This window comes from Fukomys damarensis, unplaced genomic scaffold (assembly GCF_012274545.1).
Source record: "Fukomys damarensis isolate Sample0158 unplaced genomic scaffold, DMR_v1.0_HiC HiC_scaffold_5, whole genome shotgun sequence".
Classification (NCBI taxonomy): domain Eukaryota; kingdom Metazoa; phylum Chordata; class Mammalia; order Rodentia; family Bathyergidae; genus Fukomys; species Fukomys damarensis.
The window spans coordinates 56,988,860-57,010,352 of record NW_022900917.1 but is presented as its reverse complement, the minus strand read 5'-3'; the positions used below and the strand labels follow the sequence as shown (position 1 = coordinate 57,010,352).

The 21,493-nt window shown below is 37.9% G+C and overlaps 1 protein-coding gene across 1 annotated transcript in view; it reads right to left on the bottom strand.

Annotated features, from left to right (window-relative positions):
* Window positions 1-19,781: 19,781 nt before the first annotated feature.
* Window positions 19,782-21,493, bottom strand: part of Alkal1 (ALK and LTK ligand 1) — a 24,601-nt gene continuing 22,889 nt past the window's right edge. The window contains exon 5 of the mRNA XM_033759527.1: window positions 19,782-19,827. The gene's annotated coding sequence lies outside the window, so the exon portion shown is untranslated. The remainder of the gene's footprint in view (window positions 19,828-21,493) is intronic.

The window sequence follows — 21,493 nt, the reverse complement described above, 5'->3', positions numbered from 1 at the left end:
TGAAGGGAGGAGAAGAGATTGGAGGAAAAAAATCAAAATATATTATGTACAGGTACAAATTCCCTATGATAAATGTGATCATTATATAAAGTGTACCCAAAAATTAATTTAAAAAATAAAACGTATGCCCATTTAAACCTTTTAAAAATCTCACATTAGAAAGCCTCTAACACATAGTAAACGGTGATGACTATCTTACTCCACTGAGCACGATGTCGCTCCCAGCCCTGACTGTTGTGAGTGATGCTCTTCTTTAGAAGATGCTAAATTTGGCGACACCTGTCCCTGCACCATAAGGTCAGGCTGCCCGTCCTTCTTTTGAAGTCCATATTTCAACCTCTCACATCAGGAGTTCCCCCTGCCCTGCACTCTAGGCCTGTCCACCAGAATCTCCCAGGCAAGGTGAAGTGGCAGGGGCTCATAAGGAAGGAGGCTCAGTGCTACAGTGGCTGTGTCGTGGGGCATCAGCCGAAAGTTGGTGCTGGATACAGAATCTGCTGTCAGGAATCTGTCAGCAAAGCACAGGCAGTGTCCTGGGCTGAGATGTATCTTCTCAAAATTCATGTGTCAAAGCCCTAACCCCATGACCTCAGAATGTGATTGTGAGACACTCATGAGGACAAAGGGCGAGTACACTCCTAAGGCCTCAACTCAGGGCCTGTGACCCACTGAAATGTGCTGCGTACTTTTCCCTACCCCCTCACTGTTCCAAACAATCTTACTGACCTACGTGCATCATTAAAGTCAAGATGCACAGCATCTCCGGGAATAAGCTAGAAGAGAACACAAACCTGTGGGGTCTCACTTTAAGGGAAAGGTAGACAGGGCCGGGGCTTTAGCTCAGCGGTTCGGTGGCCCACCTTGTAAATGCAAGGATCCGAGTTCGATCCCCGGTACCCCCCCCAAAAAAAGAAGAAAACAAAGGTAGACAAAAAAAACAAAAGACACATCGTCAGCATGAGGCCAGGATGTTTGTACAGGACAGGAATGAGGTGGAATCAATGTGGTAGTTCTGGGATAAATAGGCCGCCCATTCTCCAAGGCCAAGATGTTTGCACAGGAAAAAAAAACACTTTTTAAAGGCTTGCCCACAGCCAGTGAAAATTCCCCAAACAGCAAGATATCCGAGCCCCCGCCACAGGAATAAAAAGCTGTGCCCACCTTTGTTGATAGGCCGGCCCCACCTTCCCTCTCTTGCTGTTCCCCTGGCAGCTCAAGCCGAAGCCCCTAACCTGCTTTCTCCTCCTCTCCCAACCCCACCCTTCTGAATTAAAAGCATTGCCTGTGTTCTCATACTTCTTAGCCTGATTTTTAATTGTCATTATTCCTGGGTCACAGGACTTCACATACACTTTCAGCTGTTTTTGAGACAGGGCTTTCAAAGAGGTAATGATGTTCAAATGAAGCCATTAGGACTGACTGTAATCCAGGCTTACTGATGTCCTTATAGGGAGAGGAAATCTAGACTCAGACACCAAGGGTGCTCATGCACAGAGGAAAGACCATGTGAGGATACAGGGAGAAGCCATCATCTGCAAGACAAGGAAAGAGGCCTCCAAAGACACTGAACCCTGACTCAATACTTCCAACTTCCAGACCTATGAGAAAATACATTTCCAACCATGCTTGGTTGTGTGCACCTGTAATCCCAGCGCTCTGAGAGGCTGAAACAGGAGGATCCAAAATTTGAGCCCAATTTAGCAATTTAGTGAGACTCTGTCTCAAAATAAAAAAACCAAAAATGGGCTGGGGTTATAGTTCAGGGCAAAGATCATGCGTTCAATCCCCACTTGAAAAAAGAGAGGGGAAGGGAGAAAGAAACAGATTTCTGCTGTTTAAACTGCATGGCTTTTAGCATTTTGTTACAGTAGCTGTATCAAATTCATGCAGGTAGAAACAGGAAGGATTTTTTTAAAACCAGGACAACACTGCAGCTTCCCTTCCTGTGTCCCTGGAGACTTACCCTAGATTCCCATCAGGCTGTCTGCAGCTCACTGATGCATCCAAAATGCTTTCGCAGGCATGCATTCTTAACAAAGGCATCTGTAGATGACTTCTTCCACTTGTGAATGAATACCATAATCTGCACTGACACATACATGGATGGTCTAGGGCCATCACTCAATTCGGCCTCTTGATACTATTGAGCAGTGCAGTAAATATGAGACGTATGGAACTGCTGATGGCTTTACACAGCATGCTATTTCAAAATAAGTAAAAGTATGTTCCAAAATAATGATACAAACTAGAGTAGATATACAAGCAAGTGACAGCCATTTACCTTCATCGCCAGGAAACCCGACCACATACCACACACGTTCATGCTGTGCTTCTGTATGGGTTGCCAAGCAGTAGGTTTTCTTACACCGACCTCACCACTAACACGTGCATAGTGCACCGTGCCGTGATGTCACTGGACACAGGGATCGCTCTGCTTCACTGTACTCTTACAGGGTCACTGTTCCACACACAATCCTTTATTGAGCAAAACATCTTTATGCGGTGCATGACTGTATTTCATTCCTTTTCAGCTTAAACAAGCAAGACAGGATGTGAATGTCTGTAACTAGGAACAATGACTAATAGATGCATATTAGTATATGTTAGGTACAAAAATTATTGTATTGCAAGTGATGAACTACAAGGAAGACCTATTTGCATCATGAATCAGTGTATAGGAAGAATATCCATACACTATGTCAAATAATGATGTGGAAAACATATTTATTTCACAAATGCTATTAAATGTCTATTATATAGCAGACACTGTGGTCACTAATGAGTATGTCTGTCTTTAAATTCCTTTTTTCCTATTACTATTGATTGCTTTACAAAAGTAACTTATAAAATGTTATATACAAAATAGTATTTTAGATCTATGAAATATATGTGTTAGAATAAAAGCTAGAATGTCATGCTTCTAAAGGCCAAGAAGTTCACGACAGCCCAGATGCATCTGGTGAGGGCCTGGTGCTGCATCTGAAGGTGGCAGGAAAAGAGAAGGGCTTGAACACCAGGAGGAAATGAGTGGTGCCAGCCACATGTAGAAAAGAGGACAGAGTGGCTAGGTGCTTTACAACAACCTGATCTCAGGAGAACTAATCTGCTGCGCCCAAGGAAATTATCCAGTCCCCTGAGAAAGACATTCATTTCACCCATAGGTCTCACCTCCTAACAATACCACATGGGCAGCTAAAGCTCACCATGACTCTTCTGGGAACAAGCACATCCACACCACAGCCCAGAAGGAATTCCTTTATTTGGCCCATGTTGGTAGAAGTTCAAGACAATGTAATTGGTGCCCAAGTTGACCAACTGCGACTGGCTAAGCTTAAACTTTGCTTTCTTTAAATTGTAAGTTAGCTTGGGCTCTCTTAATGAGGAACTCAGGATGTCAGGAACAACTCAGTTTAATGGCTTCTCATTTAATTATTTTAATAGGGTATAGATTAACTCATACAGTAAATGCAATATTTGTATTTAAAGGATCGATTATAACAGCATTTCTTGATACTTAACTCATTTCCCTGAAAAATCTCTCAGCCTCCATGTCTACACACTATTTAATTCCACAGCCAATGATTTCATTTCATTTACCCTATCGGTTTATTATTCCTTTTCCCCTTTAAAAATGTCTTGACAGTGAAATGCAGAGCTGATCAGAGGACTCTGAGAGCTGCTGCTGAACTAAAGGTGACTTAGAGAAGGACCTTGGTGCTGGAGTTAGTCAAGGGAAATCTGCCACAGAGCTCAAGATCCTCTCATCAGCAGGTGACTTTCCCCTGGGCAGAGGCTCTCAAAGGATGACCATGTAGTCTCACCAGCCACTCTATGCAGCACCAGATGGTATGAATCTCTCAGCAGTGACCAAGATTCAGTGTATGCACTGAGTGGGCAAAACATTCAGAGAGATTTGAAAATTTATAGGACAAAAAGAATGCCTTACTCACCTTCATCTTCCAAGACATCACTAGAGCATTTTTCTCAGAATTTACTCTCAATAAATATGTATAGAATTAAGTTTGATTGTGCACAATCTTTGCCACTCAATCTGTGCAAGTATTGAAATTCCAAAAAGACTAAAAATGCGTTTCTCTATTTGAGGATACAGTAAACATTTTAAGTTTCTGCATTGGCATAAAGTCACAAAAATGACAAAACTAGAAGCAAGTTAATCCTCTCTCCTTTTTAATGTTTACTTGTTCATCCAAAAATATATTTGAAGCACTTACTATATGCCAGGTACAATGCTATGTACTACAGAAGCAGTGGTGAACAATACAGTTACTATCCTTTAGAGGAAACAGACACACTGCATAATACAAGAACATGGTTCATTATATGGTGATTGAGAAAATAAGAATAACTGCTATGTCTTACAGAGATATGCATTTGTGTTTGACTGGACTTTATGAAGAACTATTAAATATAGAGAGTCTTTACCTTCAGTGCTTTGACTTAACACTTTTTGACTTGAAAGTAGTATGAATTTAGTAGAAACTGTACTACAAATTTTGAGTTTTGATCTTTTCCTGGCTTAACACTCTACAGTGTGATCTTCTTGCTGGGCAGTGGCAGCCAGCCACAGCTGAGGGAAGCTCATCCATGGCCCTATTATAGAGACTACTGGTCAGCCATCCCTGTGTTTTTTAAGCACACACTTCTAAACATCTCCAAGCGAAATGAAAATCTTTTCTTGAAAATCTTCCTTATTAACCAGGCACAGTGGTGCATGCCTATAATCATAGTAGTCAAGAAGCTGAAGCAGGGGAATGTCCAAGTTGGAGGTGAGCCTAGGCTACATAGTAACTTGGAGGGCAGCCTGAACTATATAGGGAGACCCTGTCTCAAAAAACCAAAAAGGAAAAAAGAAAACAGGAATTCAAAATAATGTATATAGATGTTTGTCTCTCAGTAGGTGGGGCATACTCCTCACCACCACCTCTCAAGAACAGGCTAGATTAGGGACTTATTTCCAAATAATATAGTACAGAAAGGGGAAGACGGTAACCCTGTAGCAGCGATTGCTGACAGGCACTTCCTGCACTGAGTGGTAAAGTTTAGTATCGTCATCACCTCTGAAGCCATGAGGATATGATTCAGTCCCTCTCGTGATGTGAAAAGACAGTGCATGGCCTCTGTAGTGTTTATTCCCCAAAACCCGTAATGTCACCTTAATCAGGAGGAAAACTTCAGAAAACCCAGGTGCGGTGACATTTTACAGGATCTCCAACCACTATTCCTTAAGTCTGTCAAACTTATGACTGAAAAACTGTCACAGATCAAACTAAGAAGACCTAGCAGTTAAATGCAATGTGTTTCTCTGAACTGGATCCTGGAAAGGGAAGAGGAGACTGCTGGAAAATCTAATAGAATTCAAGTAAAGTCTGGAATTAAACTAATAGTAATACTGTCAATTTCTCAGTTTTGACCAGCATATCATGGTAAGAGTTTAATGATAGAGCCAGGCGTGGTGGTGCACAACTGCAATTCCAGTACTTGGGAGGCTGAGGCAGGAGGATTGCTGTGAGTTTGAGACCAGCCTGTGCTACATAGTGAGTTCCAGGTCAGTCTCAACTACATAATGAGATCCTGTCTCAAAAAAAAAGAAAAAAAGAGAGTTTAATGATAGAGCCAGGCGTGGTGGTGCACAACTGCAATTCCAGTACTTGGGAGGCTGAGGCAGGAGGATTGCTGTGAGTTTGAGACCAGCCTGTGCTACATAGTGAGTTCCAGGTCAGTCTCAACTACATAATGAGATCCTGTCTCAAAAAAAAAGAAAAAAAGAGAGTTTAATGATAGAAGGAACTGTGTAAAGGGTGTATAGGATGGCTATATGATCTTTACAACTTTTCTGCAAAATTAAAACTTTATTTTAATGTCTGTTCTTATAGTTCAAATCAGAATTGAGAGATGATGATATAATAGGAAAAGTCACATAGTAGCTTCTCATAGTTAATGTAAGAAAAAATAGATTAAATATCTGAAATTGTAGATTAGTAAACACCAAAAAGACTAGATTACTGAACACTAAAGACTTCATGGTTCCTTACTTGACAACACAATTAGAGGTGGATGGCACCTCTCACATCATTGCATAACAGAACATACTCTGCTCCTTTTTTCTGGCCTTTCCCTGGCACATTATAGGCTGAACAAAGAATCAACAATCATAATGACTGGTTTGGGAACATGCAAAAGTGAAACTAAAAGACTACACAAAAATTATATGTTACCATGAAAAAATGGTGATTGAAATTAAAAAGTTAAAAATTAAAAGTGTTCTGTGGTCCTTGTGTCACTCAGAAGACAAGTAGAGGGGCTGGGGATTTAGCTCAGTGACACTGCACCTGCCTTGCAAGTACAAGATCCTGAGTTCCATCCCCAGTACCAAAAAAAAAAGAAGACAAGTAATAATGTTGAACATTATCTGCGTGTTCATGGTCACCAAGTGCAAGGTTCTGCTCTTGCTTCTGGTATTGTACCAACAGCTTGGCCAATACAGACTGCACAGACCATGAGGGTCCTGTGAAGTCAAAAGGGTAGGTGGCCTGGGGATGTGTGTAGCAGGGGATCCATCTTCACAACCTCTTTGTTCTTAAAATGGCAACCTCAAAATATGTCACACCCCCTGATTCCTACTGTGAGTTTCATGTAGCCCCTCTAAAGCACAGATTCCACCCAGGGCCTTTCTTGCTTACTCTGATTCAGAGCATTTCATAGCCTTCTTAACAAAACATTCTTCAAGGCTGCTCTGCTTTCTCTTCATTTTCCTGGAGTCTTAAGTCACTGCTCCATCCTAGACTCACATCCAAGATTTCCTGCATGGTCTTTCCTTTTTTGGTTGTGACTGCAGCAGCTTTTATTGGTTTTTTTTATGTAACTCACCTTCCCTGTTCAAGCTGATTCTGATTCATGAGCTCTTCTTCCTGAAGCCAGAACTCATATCCCATTCCATGGAAGATGATAAAACAACTGGACCCATTTAAGACCACCAAGAAGGATTCAGACTGTTTGAGACAATGCAGAATAGCCCAGAGAAATCAGTCTTGGGAGTCAGGAAACCTGGAATCAAATATTAACTCTGCTGTTCATTATCTCTATAAATTTGAAGAAGTTATTCAAAAGCTCTCTTTTAGTCACCTTATTTTATTTGGGGGGTTGTTATTTTTGGGGTTGTTTTTTGAGACAGGACCTTGCTATGTAACTCAGGTTGGCCTTGAATTTATTACATAACCCCGGTTGGCCTTGAACTTGTGGTAATCCTCCTGCCTCAGCCTGCTGAGGGTTGGGATTACAGGCATGCGCCACCACACCTGGAAGTCATCTTACTTTTAAATTAAGACTGAACACTGGTATCTACTTTGTAGAACACTTGTAAAATTAAATAACATAAGAAACTGCTCCACATGATATTTTGCACATAGTACACATTCAGAACTAGATGGTTTCTATCTATGTTTTACCCAGTAAACATCATAAAATAGTTTCCATTAGAACACAGTTCAGAAATTCATTTATTTATTGATATTTTCATATTTCAAATCATTCCACAAACACTTTAAAGCTGTTGAACTAAAACTCTAATTTTGGAAGCTGCTATTTTAATAACACTAACATAATTCCAAATGATGACGGAAGGAGATTCTAATTCTTTACAGCAAACCAAGCACATTCTATGAATTCCTGAAGGCCTTTTTATACAGTGATAATAAATCATTGACATGAAGGAATTAGTAAAATAAACAGAAGCCAATTTCTTCCTTATTGCCCCATTATGGCTCCTCTTCCTGACATCTAGCTCAAGCAAATGGATTAAATACACACTATTTCTCAGAAGCTAGACCTGGAACTGTATGCCTATACTCTGAGCTCCTGAGAAGGCTGAGGCAGAAGGATTTCTTGATCCCAGAAGTCTGAGAGCACTCTGCCTCAAAAAAAAAAAAAATGTAAAAAGTATCTCAGAACCAAGAAGCTTTGATAGATTGCTGGAGTTGTGTGCCCTGTCAGAGGCAAAGTTCCCAGTGGCTGGTTATGGAAAGCTCATTCTTGGACATCAGCACAAGAGCCAATCTGAAGTGATCAGATTCTCCCTATGAAAATCTCACTTGGACTTGGGAGGGTAGGGGTGTAACTTAGGAGTAGAGCAATTGCCTAGTATGTATGAGGCTATGGGTTCACTCCCCAGCACCACACATACACACACACACACACACACACACACACACACAAAACCTTTGACCTTGTGTCATAGTTACTTTCTCACTGATAGGACAAACTACCCAACATCCACAAGTTAAAGGAGAATAGGTTTATTTTGGCTCACAGTTTGGAGAGCTTTTGGTCCAAGGCCAACCAGTTCCAATTCAGGAAGGCATGGTGCAGGAGGAACAGTTCATGGCATTACAGACAGGAAGCAGCAAGGGACCAAGGGAGTAGGATAGACATGTGCTTTCAGGCCATGCCCACAGAGATCCACCTCTTCTTACCAGGCTTCCCCTTCCAACATCACACCCAGCTATAAACACCAGTCGTCTAATCCAGCATCACACACCCATGATCCAGTCACCTCTCTAAAGTCCCACCTAGGAGCACATGAAGCTTTGGAGGTCATTTTATATATAAACCGTGACACTTTGGGATGAAAAACAGTGAGCATTTTAAAAGCTGACCATTATCAAAGGCAGTGTTCTGAAGCTTACTGTTAGAGTTCCAGAAGTCTCTCGATTTCTGTTCTTAATAAGGCCAAACTTTGAACCTCTAATGATTCACACTCATAATCATCTTTCTTTTAATTTTAATTTTTTATTATTTAACCATGTATATAGATATGTTTGGTAAAATTTAAAAACTGAACATTTACAGATGTGAGACATTAGCTGAAAACTCTGGAAATCTGCAAACTCTAGAATTTACCAGGGGGGCAGAAAACCATGCAGCTGAATTTTCTTCAATCTATTAAAAGGAAATTTATCTTAATTTTAAATGGAAAGTTAGTTCTATTTCAATCAAAGTATTCATTATTGCATTTTACTAAAAGTATGAGGTATACAGTGATTACTGAAGAGTTTGAGACTAATTAAATATATTTTCAAGCCTCCTTTTAGATTTGAGTGAGGCCAAGACTTTATTGTTTCTTTGTTTGCTTGCTTGCTTGCTTGTTTTACAGAACTGGGGGTTGAACACAGGGCCTACACTCTGAGCTAGAGCCAACACCCTTTTAGGTGTTCTAGGGTTTATTTTTTTGAGACAGAATCTCAGTGCATAGGTCAGGCTGGCCTCAAACCCCTTTTAACATTTTTTGTTTTGCTTTGTTTTGAGACAGGATCTTGATACGTTGCTGTGTTACACAGGCTGAGTTTAAACTTGGATCTTCCTACCTCAGCCTCCCAGACTGCTGGGATTACAGGTTTGGACCACCACACCCAAGTCCATAATTTATGAGAACTCCTGGTTGTGGATGCTCATGTGTGTCTGACCTTGGGCTAAGCAGGGTGTACATTACGAGTTAAGGGTTTTTGTCCCCTTGGCAGACTGGGAAATTGAACTGTCAGAGTGCGCTGCTCAGGATCAACTAGATGGAAAGCAGCTGAACACAGGCATAATTTCCTGAGCCGGTGTTCTTAACCACTGCTCCATACTCCTTCCCTGTAACTGCCTACACGAACTCACACAGCAAGCATTTCCAAGAACAACTGTCACCGTAGCCTAGAACCCACCTAAAGAAAGCAGTGAAGGGCTATTGACAAAAGATGAATAAATAAGGCCCAAAGTGTCAACTCCTTTTGCACTTGTCTAAATCAGCATTTCTCAAATGATAACAACAATGTCCTGCAGGATTAGCAGGAAGTAAATCTCATGAACATAATGATTAGCTGAGAGAGGTAGGCAAAATGAGACATCCTGTGTAATCCTAAGTGTGTAATGTTCAGAGGAAGCAAAGCTAATCTGTCATATTAGAGCTCACCCTGAGGATGCTTCAGGGACAGGGACAGGGAACAGGCAACTTTAGGATAGGATCATGCCGTCTCCAGACTGGAGTGCTGGTCACTTAGGTATGGACACACCACAAAAACTACAATTATACTTGAACTTTCCTGTCAATATGTTATCCTTCAACAGATTTATTAAAAGTGAAGATAGGATCTGGGCCTGAAAACATGGGATAACCTTTTTAATCACAAGAAATAATTTATTCTTTCACAACTGTTCAAGTGCTATAAATAAATCAAATTAACTATTAGGCACTTTAGTCAATGACATCCTCTCTTTACCCAAAGGAAACCACTAATGTACACAGCTTCTTTCTCTCCCACCCCGGGTGAATGTGATGTAATTGACACAAAACTCTTTAAAGGCTATAACTCTGAAGACATTCATCATAGAATTCTTTTGAAGTAACATTTTGGATATAAGTTATATAGACAAGAATGTCTCAAGGTGAAATAGAACAGACTCCAAATGTGGATAGAAAGGCCACAGTGAAACAAAGTAAAAATACTTTACTTCAATAATTAAATAAAATAGGGTGCAATTCTAGGAAAATTGCAAAATCAACTCTCAGGGTTAGGTAAGTGTAATATATAATTTGTTTTGGTTTTTCTATTTTCCAAATTTCCTGAAATATAATGAAATAATTTAATAATAAAGAATTAAAACTAAGTTTTAAATTACAGAATCTACAAAGAAGTTCTTAAATTTTAAGAACAGACATATAAAATACAGGTTGTTCCCTAATAAAATTTACTCCTAGTAAGAAATTCTTTCATACCTTCAAATTGGTTTTCAAATATTTCTCAGTCTTCTTTCTATTTCTTTAATCCACAGTTATATTTGTTGCAGAGTGGTCAACGTATCAGACTTAGCTGGTTATTTATCATAGAGCTTCAGTCTAGGGTGGAGGAAATGAAAGAAGGGGAAGCCTTCATACAGAGATAAAATCTACTTAAAAAAGATAAATTAGACATACCTAGACATTCAAAATTCATGAAGAAAAATCAGTCATGAAAAATAAACTAATTTTTAAAGATAAGGATCTAGTTGATTTAGACGGAAGTCTACTTTCATTTTCTTGAGTAGAACTTTTAATTATTGACTAAAATATATAAACCATCCTGTGATAGGCCACACATTGAAACTTCTGTTGATATTTGCTGAGGAAATGCATTGTTCCACCTCTACCACAGTGAGCCTTGATCAGCCACAAGGACAGCATAGACATGGCAAGAATTTAATCTTCTGCTGACAAATGTGCTCTGTAAAGAGATATTTGTATCTCCCCTGCTGGTGCTGCCGCCATCGCTCAAGCACCAGGGAGGCCTGCTTAGCCATGCACTCCTCTGCTAGCACCACCACCATTGCTCCAATGCCAGGAAGGAAGCAGTGCGGGCATCCCTGAATCCCCCCCCTAGGCCCCCAATGCTCTCAGACCTTCTGATTGTATCAGTCTTTGGCCCATTCTGCAGAGGCACAGGTGGTCATAAAGGGTATTTTTTTGAGCTCCCAACTTTGAACATCTTTAAAGAAAGGGCGGGGGAAACCTGTGGTAGAACTGTGTGGAATTCAACCCTTCAGGAGGTCGGGGAACTCAATCTGGGCCTTGCAGCCCAAGGTCATTCTGCATCATGGGGTTCTGCCATCAGCTAGCTGAGATCAGGGGACTTGGTTCTGCACATGGCAGTGCGTGTTGTATATTCTGACAGCAGAGATATAGTCTGAAAGAAGCACTTCAAATTCATTTTTTTCTTTCTTTTCCTCATTCCACTCTACAAATTATTTTTTTCTGTCCTCTTTCTCCAACTCAGTCTCTTGCTCCACCATATTATCCCTCATATCCCTTTCTGTTTCTGCTCCTGCCCTAACTCAGATTTCTTCTCTTATCATTTTTTCTCTTTTCTTTATGTTCTTTTCTTCTGTCATTCTGCCTCACTCAAGGGTCAATAGTTTCAAGGGAAAGTGAGCCCCTTTACTGTAAAGGGGATATATTCTTGTCCTATACTTCTACTCTGTCTATCCCTTTTGAATTTAACAGTTTCCTAAAGATTGTTGGTCATCCTATGTCCTCTGGCTTCACTTGAAACATTCTCCAGTTCTTTTACTTATCTACTCCTCTCGTCCTAACTCTGTCTAAGCAGCCATCCTAAATGGTAAACATGCTATATTGAAAAGTTTATTCACTGCAAACATATTTTGGACTGCTTCTTGATTTTAATTTAATTCACATGGTTTAAAGACTAATGACTACCACAAGTGGTCAATGTGCAAGTTGTGCTTGACCATATTGTGCTGCTGATTGTATTAATTGGGATAAAGGATTTTGATTGATTTAATGAGCTGTTTTCTCTGAAATTATGAAAATGAGAATGTCTATGAGTCATTAGACGCCCAAAAGCTACAGTGCAACTATACCAGGAAGATTTAAGTAATAACACAAAAATTAAACCAAGGGCAACCAACAACAAAAATAAAAAAGAGAAAACACTTAAGCAAGACACAAAGACAGACTTCCAGTTCACCGATGGCAAACAGTAGGGCAAATGAGGATGAAAAGTCTGATAGTGAACCACCAGGACACCCTGAACTCAAAGCACAGAAAGTAACAAAACAGGTGAATCACGCACTGGAAAAATTCAAAACAGAAATAATTTCTCAGATAACCATAGAGATGGTGAGCAAAATGAAAGTCATGATTCAAGACTCTAGAACAGAAACTGACAAAAAAAAAATAGATGAGCTTAGGAACATGATAGAAGCCATGAAGGCCCAGCATAAGAAAGAAATGGAAACAATAAACACCCAAAATAGGAAAGAAATTGAATCCATAAAAGATTCAAACAGATATCGAGATTAAAAACTCTATTGAAAGTGTTCACAACAGAATAAAAGAATGCTAAGATAGAATCTCAGGTATAGAAGATAGGATTGTAGTCAGTGACCGGGAAAAGAGAGATCTCTTAAAATCAGTAAGGGATCATGAGAAATTGATTCAACAACTAACTCCTAGATGATGCAAAGACGAATAACGTAAGACTGATAGGAATCCATGAAGTAGCAGGAGAAAATACATATGACTTTAAAAAAGCTGTTCACAGAATTAATGACAGAAAACTTCCCAAACAGAGGGAAAGAATTAGACATACAGATAAGTGAGACATATAGGACTCCAACTAGCCATGATCAGAAAAAAATCTACACCTAGACATATAATAATCAAGATCTCAGAAACCCAACAGAAGAACAAAATAATACAAGCGGTAAGAGAAAAGAAACAAAACACATGCAAAGGAAAGCCCATCAGAATCACAGCAGACTTTTCAACACAAACCCTCAGATCAAGGAGAGACTGGCGTGAGATATTTCAAGTACTAAAAGAAAATAACATCCAAAATAGACTGATGTATCCTGCAAAAGTCTCTTTCAAAATGGATGAGAAATAAGATACTTCCATGACAAAGAACACCTGAGAAATTTCATGAATACCAAAGCACCACTACAAAGAATTCTAAACAATATCCTAGAAAGACAATGAAGGTAACAACGCCATGAGGCCCAAAAGAGCAAATCAAATAGGCAAGGCAAGAAACTAAAAGGAGAAGGTGAAAAAGTAAAGAGTCAACAAAAGGCCAATAACATGACAATAATAAGTCAGTACATATCAGTTATAACCATCAATGTCAATGGCCTCAACCCACCAATCAAGATAAATCGACTTGTAAAATGGATTAAGAAGCAAAATCAAACAATATTTTGTATACAAGAAACACACCTAGTGCAAAAAGAAGCCCACAGACTGAAAGTAAAAGGATGGAAACAATTCTCCATGCAACAGGAGCCCAGAAAAAAGCAGGGGTAACAATCTTATTCACAGGCAAAGTAAATTTCAAACCAAAACTGATTAAAAGAGACAAAGAAGGGCATTATATCCCTGTAAAGGTAACAACTCAAGAGGAAGAGATGACAATCATAAACATATATGCACCAAATACTAATGCCCCCAACTATATAAAAGAAATATTAAGAAACATGAAAAACCAAATAAGCACTAATACAATTGTAGTGGGGGATCTAAATAACCCACTTTCACAAATAGACAGATCATCTAGGCAAAAATCAACAATGAAATACTAGAACTGAGCCAAGCTTTTGAACTCACGGACTTAATAGACGTCTATAGAGTGTTACACCCAACAAAATCAGAATGTATGTTCTTTTTGGCTGCACACGGGTAATTCTCCAAGATACACCACATACTAACTCACAGAACAGGCTTGAATAAATGCAAAAGAATTGAAGTTATTCCTCTATATTATCAGATCATAGTGCAATCAAGGTGAAGATCAATAGCATAAGAAACAGCAGGAACTTCACAAATATGGAAATTGAACAACACTCTCCTGAACAATCAATGGATCACAGAGGAAATTAAAGAAGAAATTGTTTTTTACAAATAAATGAAAATGACAATACAACATACAGGAATCTATGGGATACAATGAAAGCAGTTTTACATGAAAACTTCATAGCATTGAATGCCCACACTAGGAAAATAGAATGAGCTCGAATAAACAACCTAATGATGAATCCTAGACTCCTAGAAAAACAAGAACAAGAAAAACCCAAACCTTGACAAGAGAGGAAATTAAAAGATTAGAGCAGAAATCAATGCAATGGAAACTAAGAAAATGATACAAAAAATAAATGAATCAAAGAGTTGTTTTTTTGAAAGAATAAATAAAATTGATAAACCCTTAGCAAACCTTATCAAAAAAAAAAAAGGAAAGACTCAGATCCATGCAATCAGAAATGAAAAAGGCGAAGTCACACAGATCCCACAGAAATCCAGAGGATCATTAATACCCTCTATGAGAACCTGTACTCTAATAAAATGGAAAACATAGAAGAAATGGACAGATTTTTAGATACTTATGAATTACCAAAGTTGAATGAAGAAGATAAAAACGAGTTAAACATACCAATTACAATCAATGAAATTGAAAATGTAATTAAAAACTTACCAACAAAGAAAAGCCCAGGTCCTGATGGATTGACTGCTGAATTTTACAAAACATTTAGAGAAGAACTACGCCATTACTCTTCAAACTTTTCAATGAAATTGAAAGGGAAGCAATACTTCCAAATTCATTCCTGGAAGCAAGTATCACTTTGATTCCCAAACCAGGGAAAGATGCAACTAAAAAAGAGAACTACAGGCCAATCTCCTTAATGAATATAGATGCAAAAATCCTTAAAAAGATACTAGCAAACACAATACAGAAGATTATCAAGAAGATCATACAACCTGACCAAGTCGGAGTTTCAGGGATGCAAGGATGGTTCAACATATGTAAGTCAATGAATGTAATACACTATGTTAACAGAGTCAAGGACAAAAACCATATGGTCCTCTAGATAGAGGCGGAAAAAGCATTTGACAAAATTCAACGCCCATTCATGATAAAAGCCCTCCAAAAAATTGGAATAGATGGTCTATATCTCAACTTAATAAAGGCTATCTATGAAAAACCAAGAGCTAACATCATATTAAAGGGCCAAAAACTGAAAACTTTCATGTTAAAATCAGGAACAAGACAAGGATGCCCACTATCACCACTCCTCTTTGATATAGTTCTGGAAACATTAGCCACAGCAATTAGAAAAGAGAAAGAAATTAAAGCAATAAAAATAGGAAAGGAAGAAGTTAAACTGTCATTATTTGCAGACAATATGATACTCTAAATGGAAGAACCAATAAACTGCACCAAAAGACTTCTAGATTTAATTCACACTTTTAGCAGAGTAGCAGGATACAAGGTCAAAACAAAAAAGTCAATAGCCTTCTTGTTCACCAATAACAGACTCATGGAAACAGAAATTAGGAAATAATTCCTTTCACAATAACACCACCCTCAAAATGAAGTATCTAGGAATCAACCTAGCAAAAGAAGCAAAAGACCTCTACAGCAAAAACTATAGCACTCTGAAAAAAGACAGTGAAGAGTATATAAGAAAATGGAAAGATATCCCTGCTCCTGGGTAGGAAGAATCAACATAGTGAAAATGGCCATACTTCCAAAACTGCTATCCAGATTCAATACAATGCCAATTGAAATTCCAACACTATATTTCATAGAACTAGAAAAAAGAATCCAAGAATTCATTTGGAACCAGAAGAGACCTAGAGTAGCAAAAGGCACCAGACACATGCCAGCGGGTATAACAATTCCCAATTTGAAACTATATTACAAAACCACTGTGATTAAAAACAGCATGGTACTGGCAAAGAAACAGATCTGAGGATCAGTGTAACAGACTGGAAGACACAAAAACAACTCCAGATGTACTCAGCTATGTCATCTTTGACAAAGGAGCTGACCATCCCCACTGGAGGAAGGATGGCCTCTTTAATAAGTGGTGTTGGAAAAACTGGATCTCAACCTGCCAAAGAGTAAAACTAGACCCTTATCTTTCACCATGCACTAAATTAAAATCCAAGTGGATTAAAGATCTAAATATTAAAACAAAAACACTAAACTTGCTGGAAGATAAGTTAGGCAGAACTCTGGAAGACATAGGCATAGGAAAAGACTTTATGAACAAATCCTCTGTAGCATGGGAACTCACACAAAGCATCAACAACTGAGATCTCATCTTATTAAAAAGCTTCTGCATTGTAAAAGAAACCATCAACAGAACTAAGAGACAGCCTACAATGTGAGAAAAAATTTTTACCAGCTGCTCCTCAGACAAAGGGCTCTTATCTAGAATATATAAAGAACTCAAAGCAATCAGTCCCCCCCAAATATAAAGACCCAATTCAAAAATGGGCATCTGAAATGAACAGACATTTCTCAACAAAGAAGTAAAAGCAGCAAGTAAATATGTGAAAAAATGTTCCACATCACTGGTCATTCAAGAGATGCAGATGAAAACAATATTGAGATTCCACTTCACCCCATAAAGAATGGCTGCTTTCAAGAAATCATTCAATAACAAATTTTGGCAGGGTTGTGGGGAGAAAGGAACCCTTCTCCATTGTTGGTGGGAGTGCAGACTGGTGCACCCACTATGGAAATCAATATGGAGATACCTCAAAGAGCTGGGGCTATAGGTTCCATTTGACCCAGCCATCCCTCTGCTGGGTATCTTTCCAAAAGAATTAAAATCATATCACAGTGGTATATGCACACCTATGTTTATAGTGGCACAGTTTGTTATAGCTAAAACTTGGAAACAGCCCATTTGTGCATCAGTTGGAGACTGGATAAAGATGTGGGTTTTCTATAAAATGTAATACTACTCAGCCATAAAGAATCAGAAATTAGATTTATTCATATTTAAATGGATATATATTGAGGATATACTCCTAAGTGAAATAAATAAGTCACACATGTATAAATACTGAATAGTTTCTCTGGTGTGAATAACTGTAACAGTACAAAAGATCCTAATGAGATCATTGACAATGTGGAATAGGAAGAAAAGGGCTAAATGTGTGGTGAAAGTGGGAAGGGTAGGGGAAAGGTAATAAGGGAAAAGAGAAAATATGAGAAAAAGAAAAAATGGAAATAAAGCATTTGTAAATGGGCAGAGGAGGAGGGGGTGAAGGGAGGGAAGGGGTAAGGGGAAAAATGAGAACCAACACCTGTCATGTAAAGGTACAAGATCCCAATAGTCAATGTAACTGTAATGTATTCCTAAAATGTACCAATAAACTCAATGAGGTGGGGAAAAAGCTTTTGAACAGCAAGAGAGACCACCAACAGAGAGAAGAGACAACCCACAGAGTGGGAAAAATTTTTTACCAGCCATTTAGATAAAGGACTATTATCTAGAATATATAAAAAACTCAAAAAAATCAACCCCCCTCACAAATTTAAAGACCCAATGCAAAATTGGGCATCTGAAATCAAAACACTTCTCAGATAAAGTTAGTAATGACAAATAAATATATGAAAAAATGTTCAACATAACTGGTCATTTGAGAGATGAAAATTAAAACAACACTGAGATTCCATCTCACTCCAGAAAGAATAGCTGCTACCAAGAAATCACCCAATAACAAATGCTAGAGAGAGTGTGGGGGAAACAGAACCCTTCTCCACTGCTGATGGGAGTGTAGACTGGTGTAACCACTGTGGAAATCAGTGTGGAGATTTCTCAAAAAATGAAAACTACAGGTTCTATTTGACCCAGCTATACCTCTTCTAGCTATCTTCCCAAAAGAATGAAAAGCATCATACTACAGCAATACATGCACACTTATGTTAATAACAGCACAATTTGCAATAGCTAAATCTTGGAACCAGCCCAAATGCCTATCAGCTGACAAGTGAATAAAGATGGGGCTTTTTTTACAATGGAGCTCTACTCCACCATAAAGAAGGATGAGCTTCAGACATTTATAGCTAAATGAGTGGAACTTGAGACCATACTCTTAAGTGAAATAAATTGGACACACGTTTAAATACTGCATTGTTTTTCTGGTGTGAGAAACTGCAAGTGGAAATAAAGACTGAGATGTATATTGGATGTTGGGAAATGGGAAGAAAGCATCCAAATGTGAAGGGGAACAAGGGAGAAGGGAAGGAGAAAGGAAGCAAGAGACAAGGGAAAAAGTGAAAATAGAAGGAAAAAATAGAAACAAAGCTTTTGTACATAGGGAGGGAAGGGGACTGGGCGGAAATGGGATAAATTAAAATTTATTAAAATGTGAAAAAATTCATATTTCTTTGGACAAATATGTATTTAAAAGAACCAAAATAAAAAAATTTGAAAAGATTACACAAAAATATAGATAAATATTGAATTTCTGGTGTCTCTCTTCCTTTTGAGGACCAGTACTCTATTTCATTGAATGTGTATTTGCTAAATTCTATCTAATAAATCCTGTCATGCCTCTTTACAAAAAAGGATAGACCTTTTCAATTGTTCTGTTGTAGGTTTCTGAGGGTTTCATTATTGTGTTTAAATAAAATGGAATATTTTGTATCAGGATATTTTGTTATATTCTAGGCAACACTCACTCTTCTCACTCCCTTATGCATATCTCCCCTGCCCAAGGACTACTGGATATCTTTCTATTTAAGACAGCAATTCTATGTGAATAGCTTCAAAGGACAAAAATTGTCTCAGGATCTCAGCTATCTGTAAAAATACATATTCATACACATATACATATATAGCAACATGTTTCAATATTATACCCTTTATCACAAGTATCCTTTAGTCAAAGAAAAACAATACAGGCTGGGGATTAGCTCAGTGGTGCTGCCACCTGCCTTGCAAGTGCGAGGTTCTAAGTTTGATCCCCAGTACCAAAACAGAAAAACAACACAAATTTCTCATATTTCAGTTTTAATAAAATTCACATTGCAAACCAATGTAATAAAGATCATAAATTTCAATAGATGCATTAAATATTATTAAATAAAAATTATAAAAATGGGCTGTACATTTCAAAATCATACAAAACACATAATCATTTCTTACTGGCACTCTCAGACATAATTCACATCATTAAATGTTTACTATGGAATGTTAATCATATAAGAAAATAATATTCCTAGCAAAATAGAGCACAATTTTATTATTGTATTTGTATACAATATTGTGTATGCATTTAAACTTTGATTTCAAAAAACTATTAATACACAAAGATAAACCAAGAACTGCATTCAATGGCAGAACACAGCTAATCTCTGCTTTCTCAGAAGTCTCTTATTCTACTCAGGTTAATATCCCAAAAGCAGAAGTTTGATTTCTCTTCTACATTTACTATGATTCCAGGCACTTTATTTTTCAAATAACATTTGCATCCTGAAGAAATGCCTGTGAGAGAAAAACAAGAAAACAGTAAAGACCTAGCTTTAACAAACATAAAAATTTATGTTACATTGTATTTATTCATGTATTTATTTATATCTATTTGTTATCTTTCCTTGAAAGCTCTGTGGACTCTTACTGTACTCTAATCCTAATAGTGCAGACTAATGTGCTCAAGGAGGAGGTCTTTTAAAAACATAGAAAGATGACCACTTTCTTACCCATTTATGATCTCTGGACATACCGAAAACATGGATAGACATCACTCAAATAACTCATGAAATATTACTAAATTTTATTTGGAATATTATTGCCATACTACCTTGTTGAATAAGTAAACAGAAACAGCACCAAAGGAAACTACAAAAAAAAGTCACTGAATCTAAACTCCACAACTTCAAAAAGTCACATGTATCACATCTGTCTTCTATATCTCTAGATAATATGTTTGTATACAATATTTTATCTTTTATTTTTACTTTTTGCTGTACTGAACATTGAACCCAGGGCCTCATGAATGCTGAGCACATGCTCTACCACTGAGCTATATCCCATCCCATAGTTTAGATTACAATACACCACTTATTTGGGGGAAATTTTCCAGTAATTATATTGACTTTAGGACTTTATATTCACATAAAACATACTAAAAATAAAAAAGATAAATAAATTTAGGTCATCTCAATACCCAAATGAATTTTCTTGATGTATTCTCATTTTGCATCATTCAAAACCTCTCAGACAGGGCCAGTATAATTGATTCAAGCTTCTTGTCCCTAAATATTGAAACACTCATCTCATTTTCTTAATCTAACACAAGGGAATGTTTTAAATTTAGCATCTTAAATATTCAGAATCAGCAGTGCTAATCATTATTAATCTATAATATAGCTTGTAAAATAAGAATAACAACAGCAGTAAAAGAGCCACTGAATTATAACACCATCATAATTGGGCATTTTATTTACTTATTTTTCTTCGTAGGTATATTTGTGTTTTCTGTTTTGTTGTTGGTTTTGCAGTGCTGGAGATCAAACCAAAGGCCTCACGCATACTAGGCAAATGCTGTACCTCTGCGCTACCTCCAAAGACCCTATAATTTGGGCATTTTAAATTGTAGCACTCAAATATTTCATTTGTAATTGTTATTCACTTCATTAATTTAGGCTTCTGAAAGAATTTATTAGAGCAGTGAGTGATTATGATTATTCAGAAAATGAGGTCACAATTATTTCAGTAATGGTCACAAAACAAACTGTGAGATGGGTTAAATAAATCCCTTGCACTATTTGGGATAGAGTGATGTTACAGCTTGTGTCTAGATGTCACCTCAAAGCCTCATGCAGCCATGATCTCTGGACATACCAAAAACATGAATGGACATCACTCAAATGGGACTTGTGGGGTTCCCTCTGGAATTAATTCATGGTGCAATGCTAGGCTCAAGGGGACTAGTATTAAGAGTGTGAGTACTACCTGCCCTAAGTAGTCTGCATAAAATAAAAGAGGCAGAAAGACTCTGTTGAGGGCTCTCCTTGCTTCCTTGTTGCTTTTGTTACTTTTTGGCATCCATGTTTCTTCTCTGCAAGGCCTGTCTGGCCTGTCACCATGCCTTGGAGCCAGCCAATTATGTACTGAAACCTCTACAAACTGTAAGTTAAATAAACCTTTC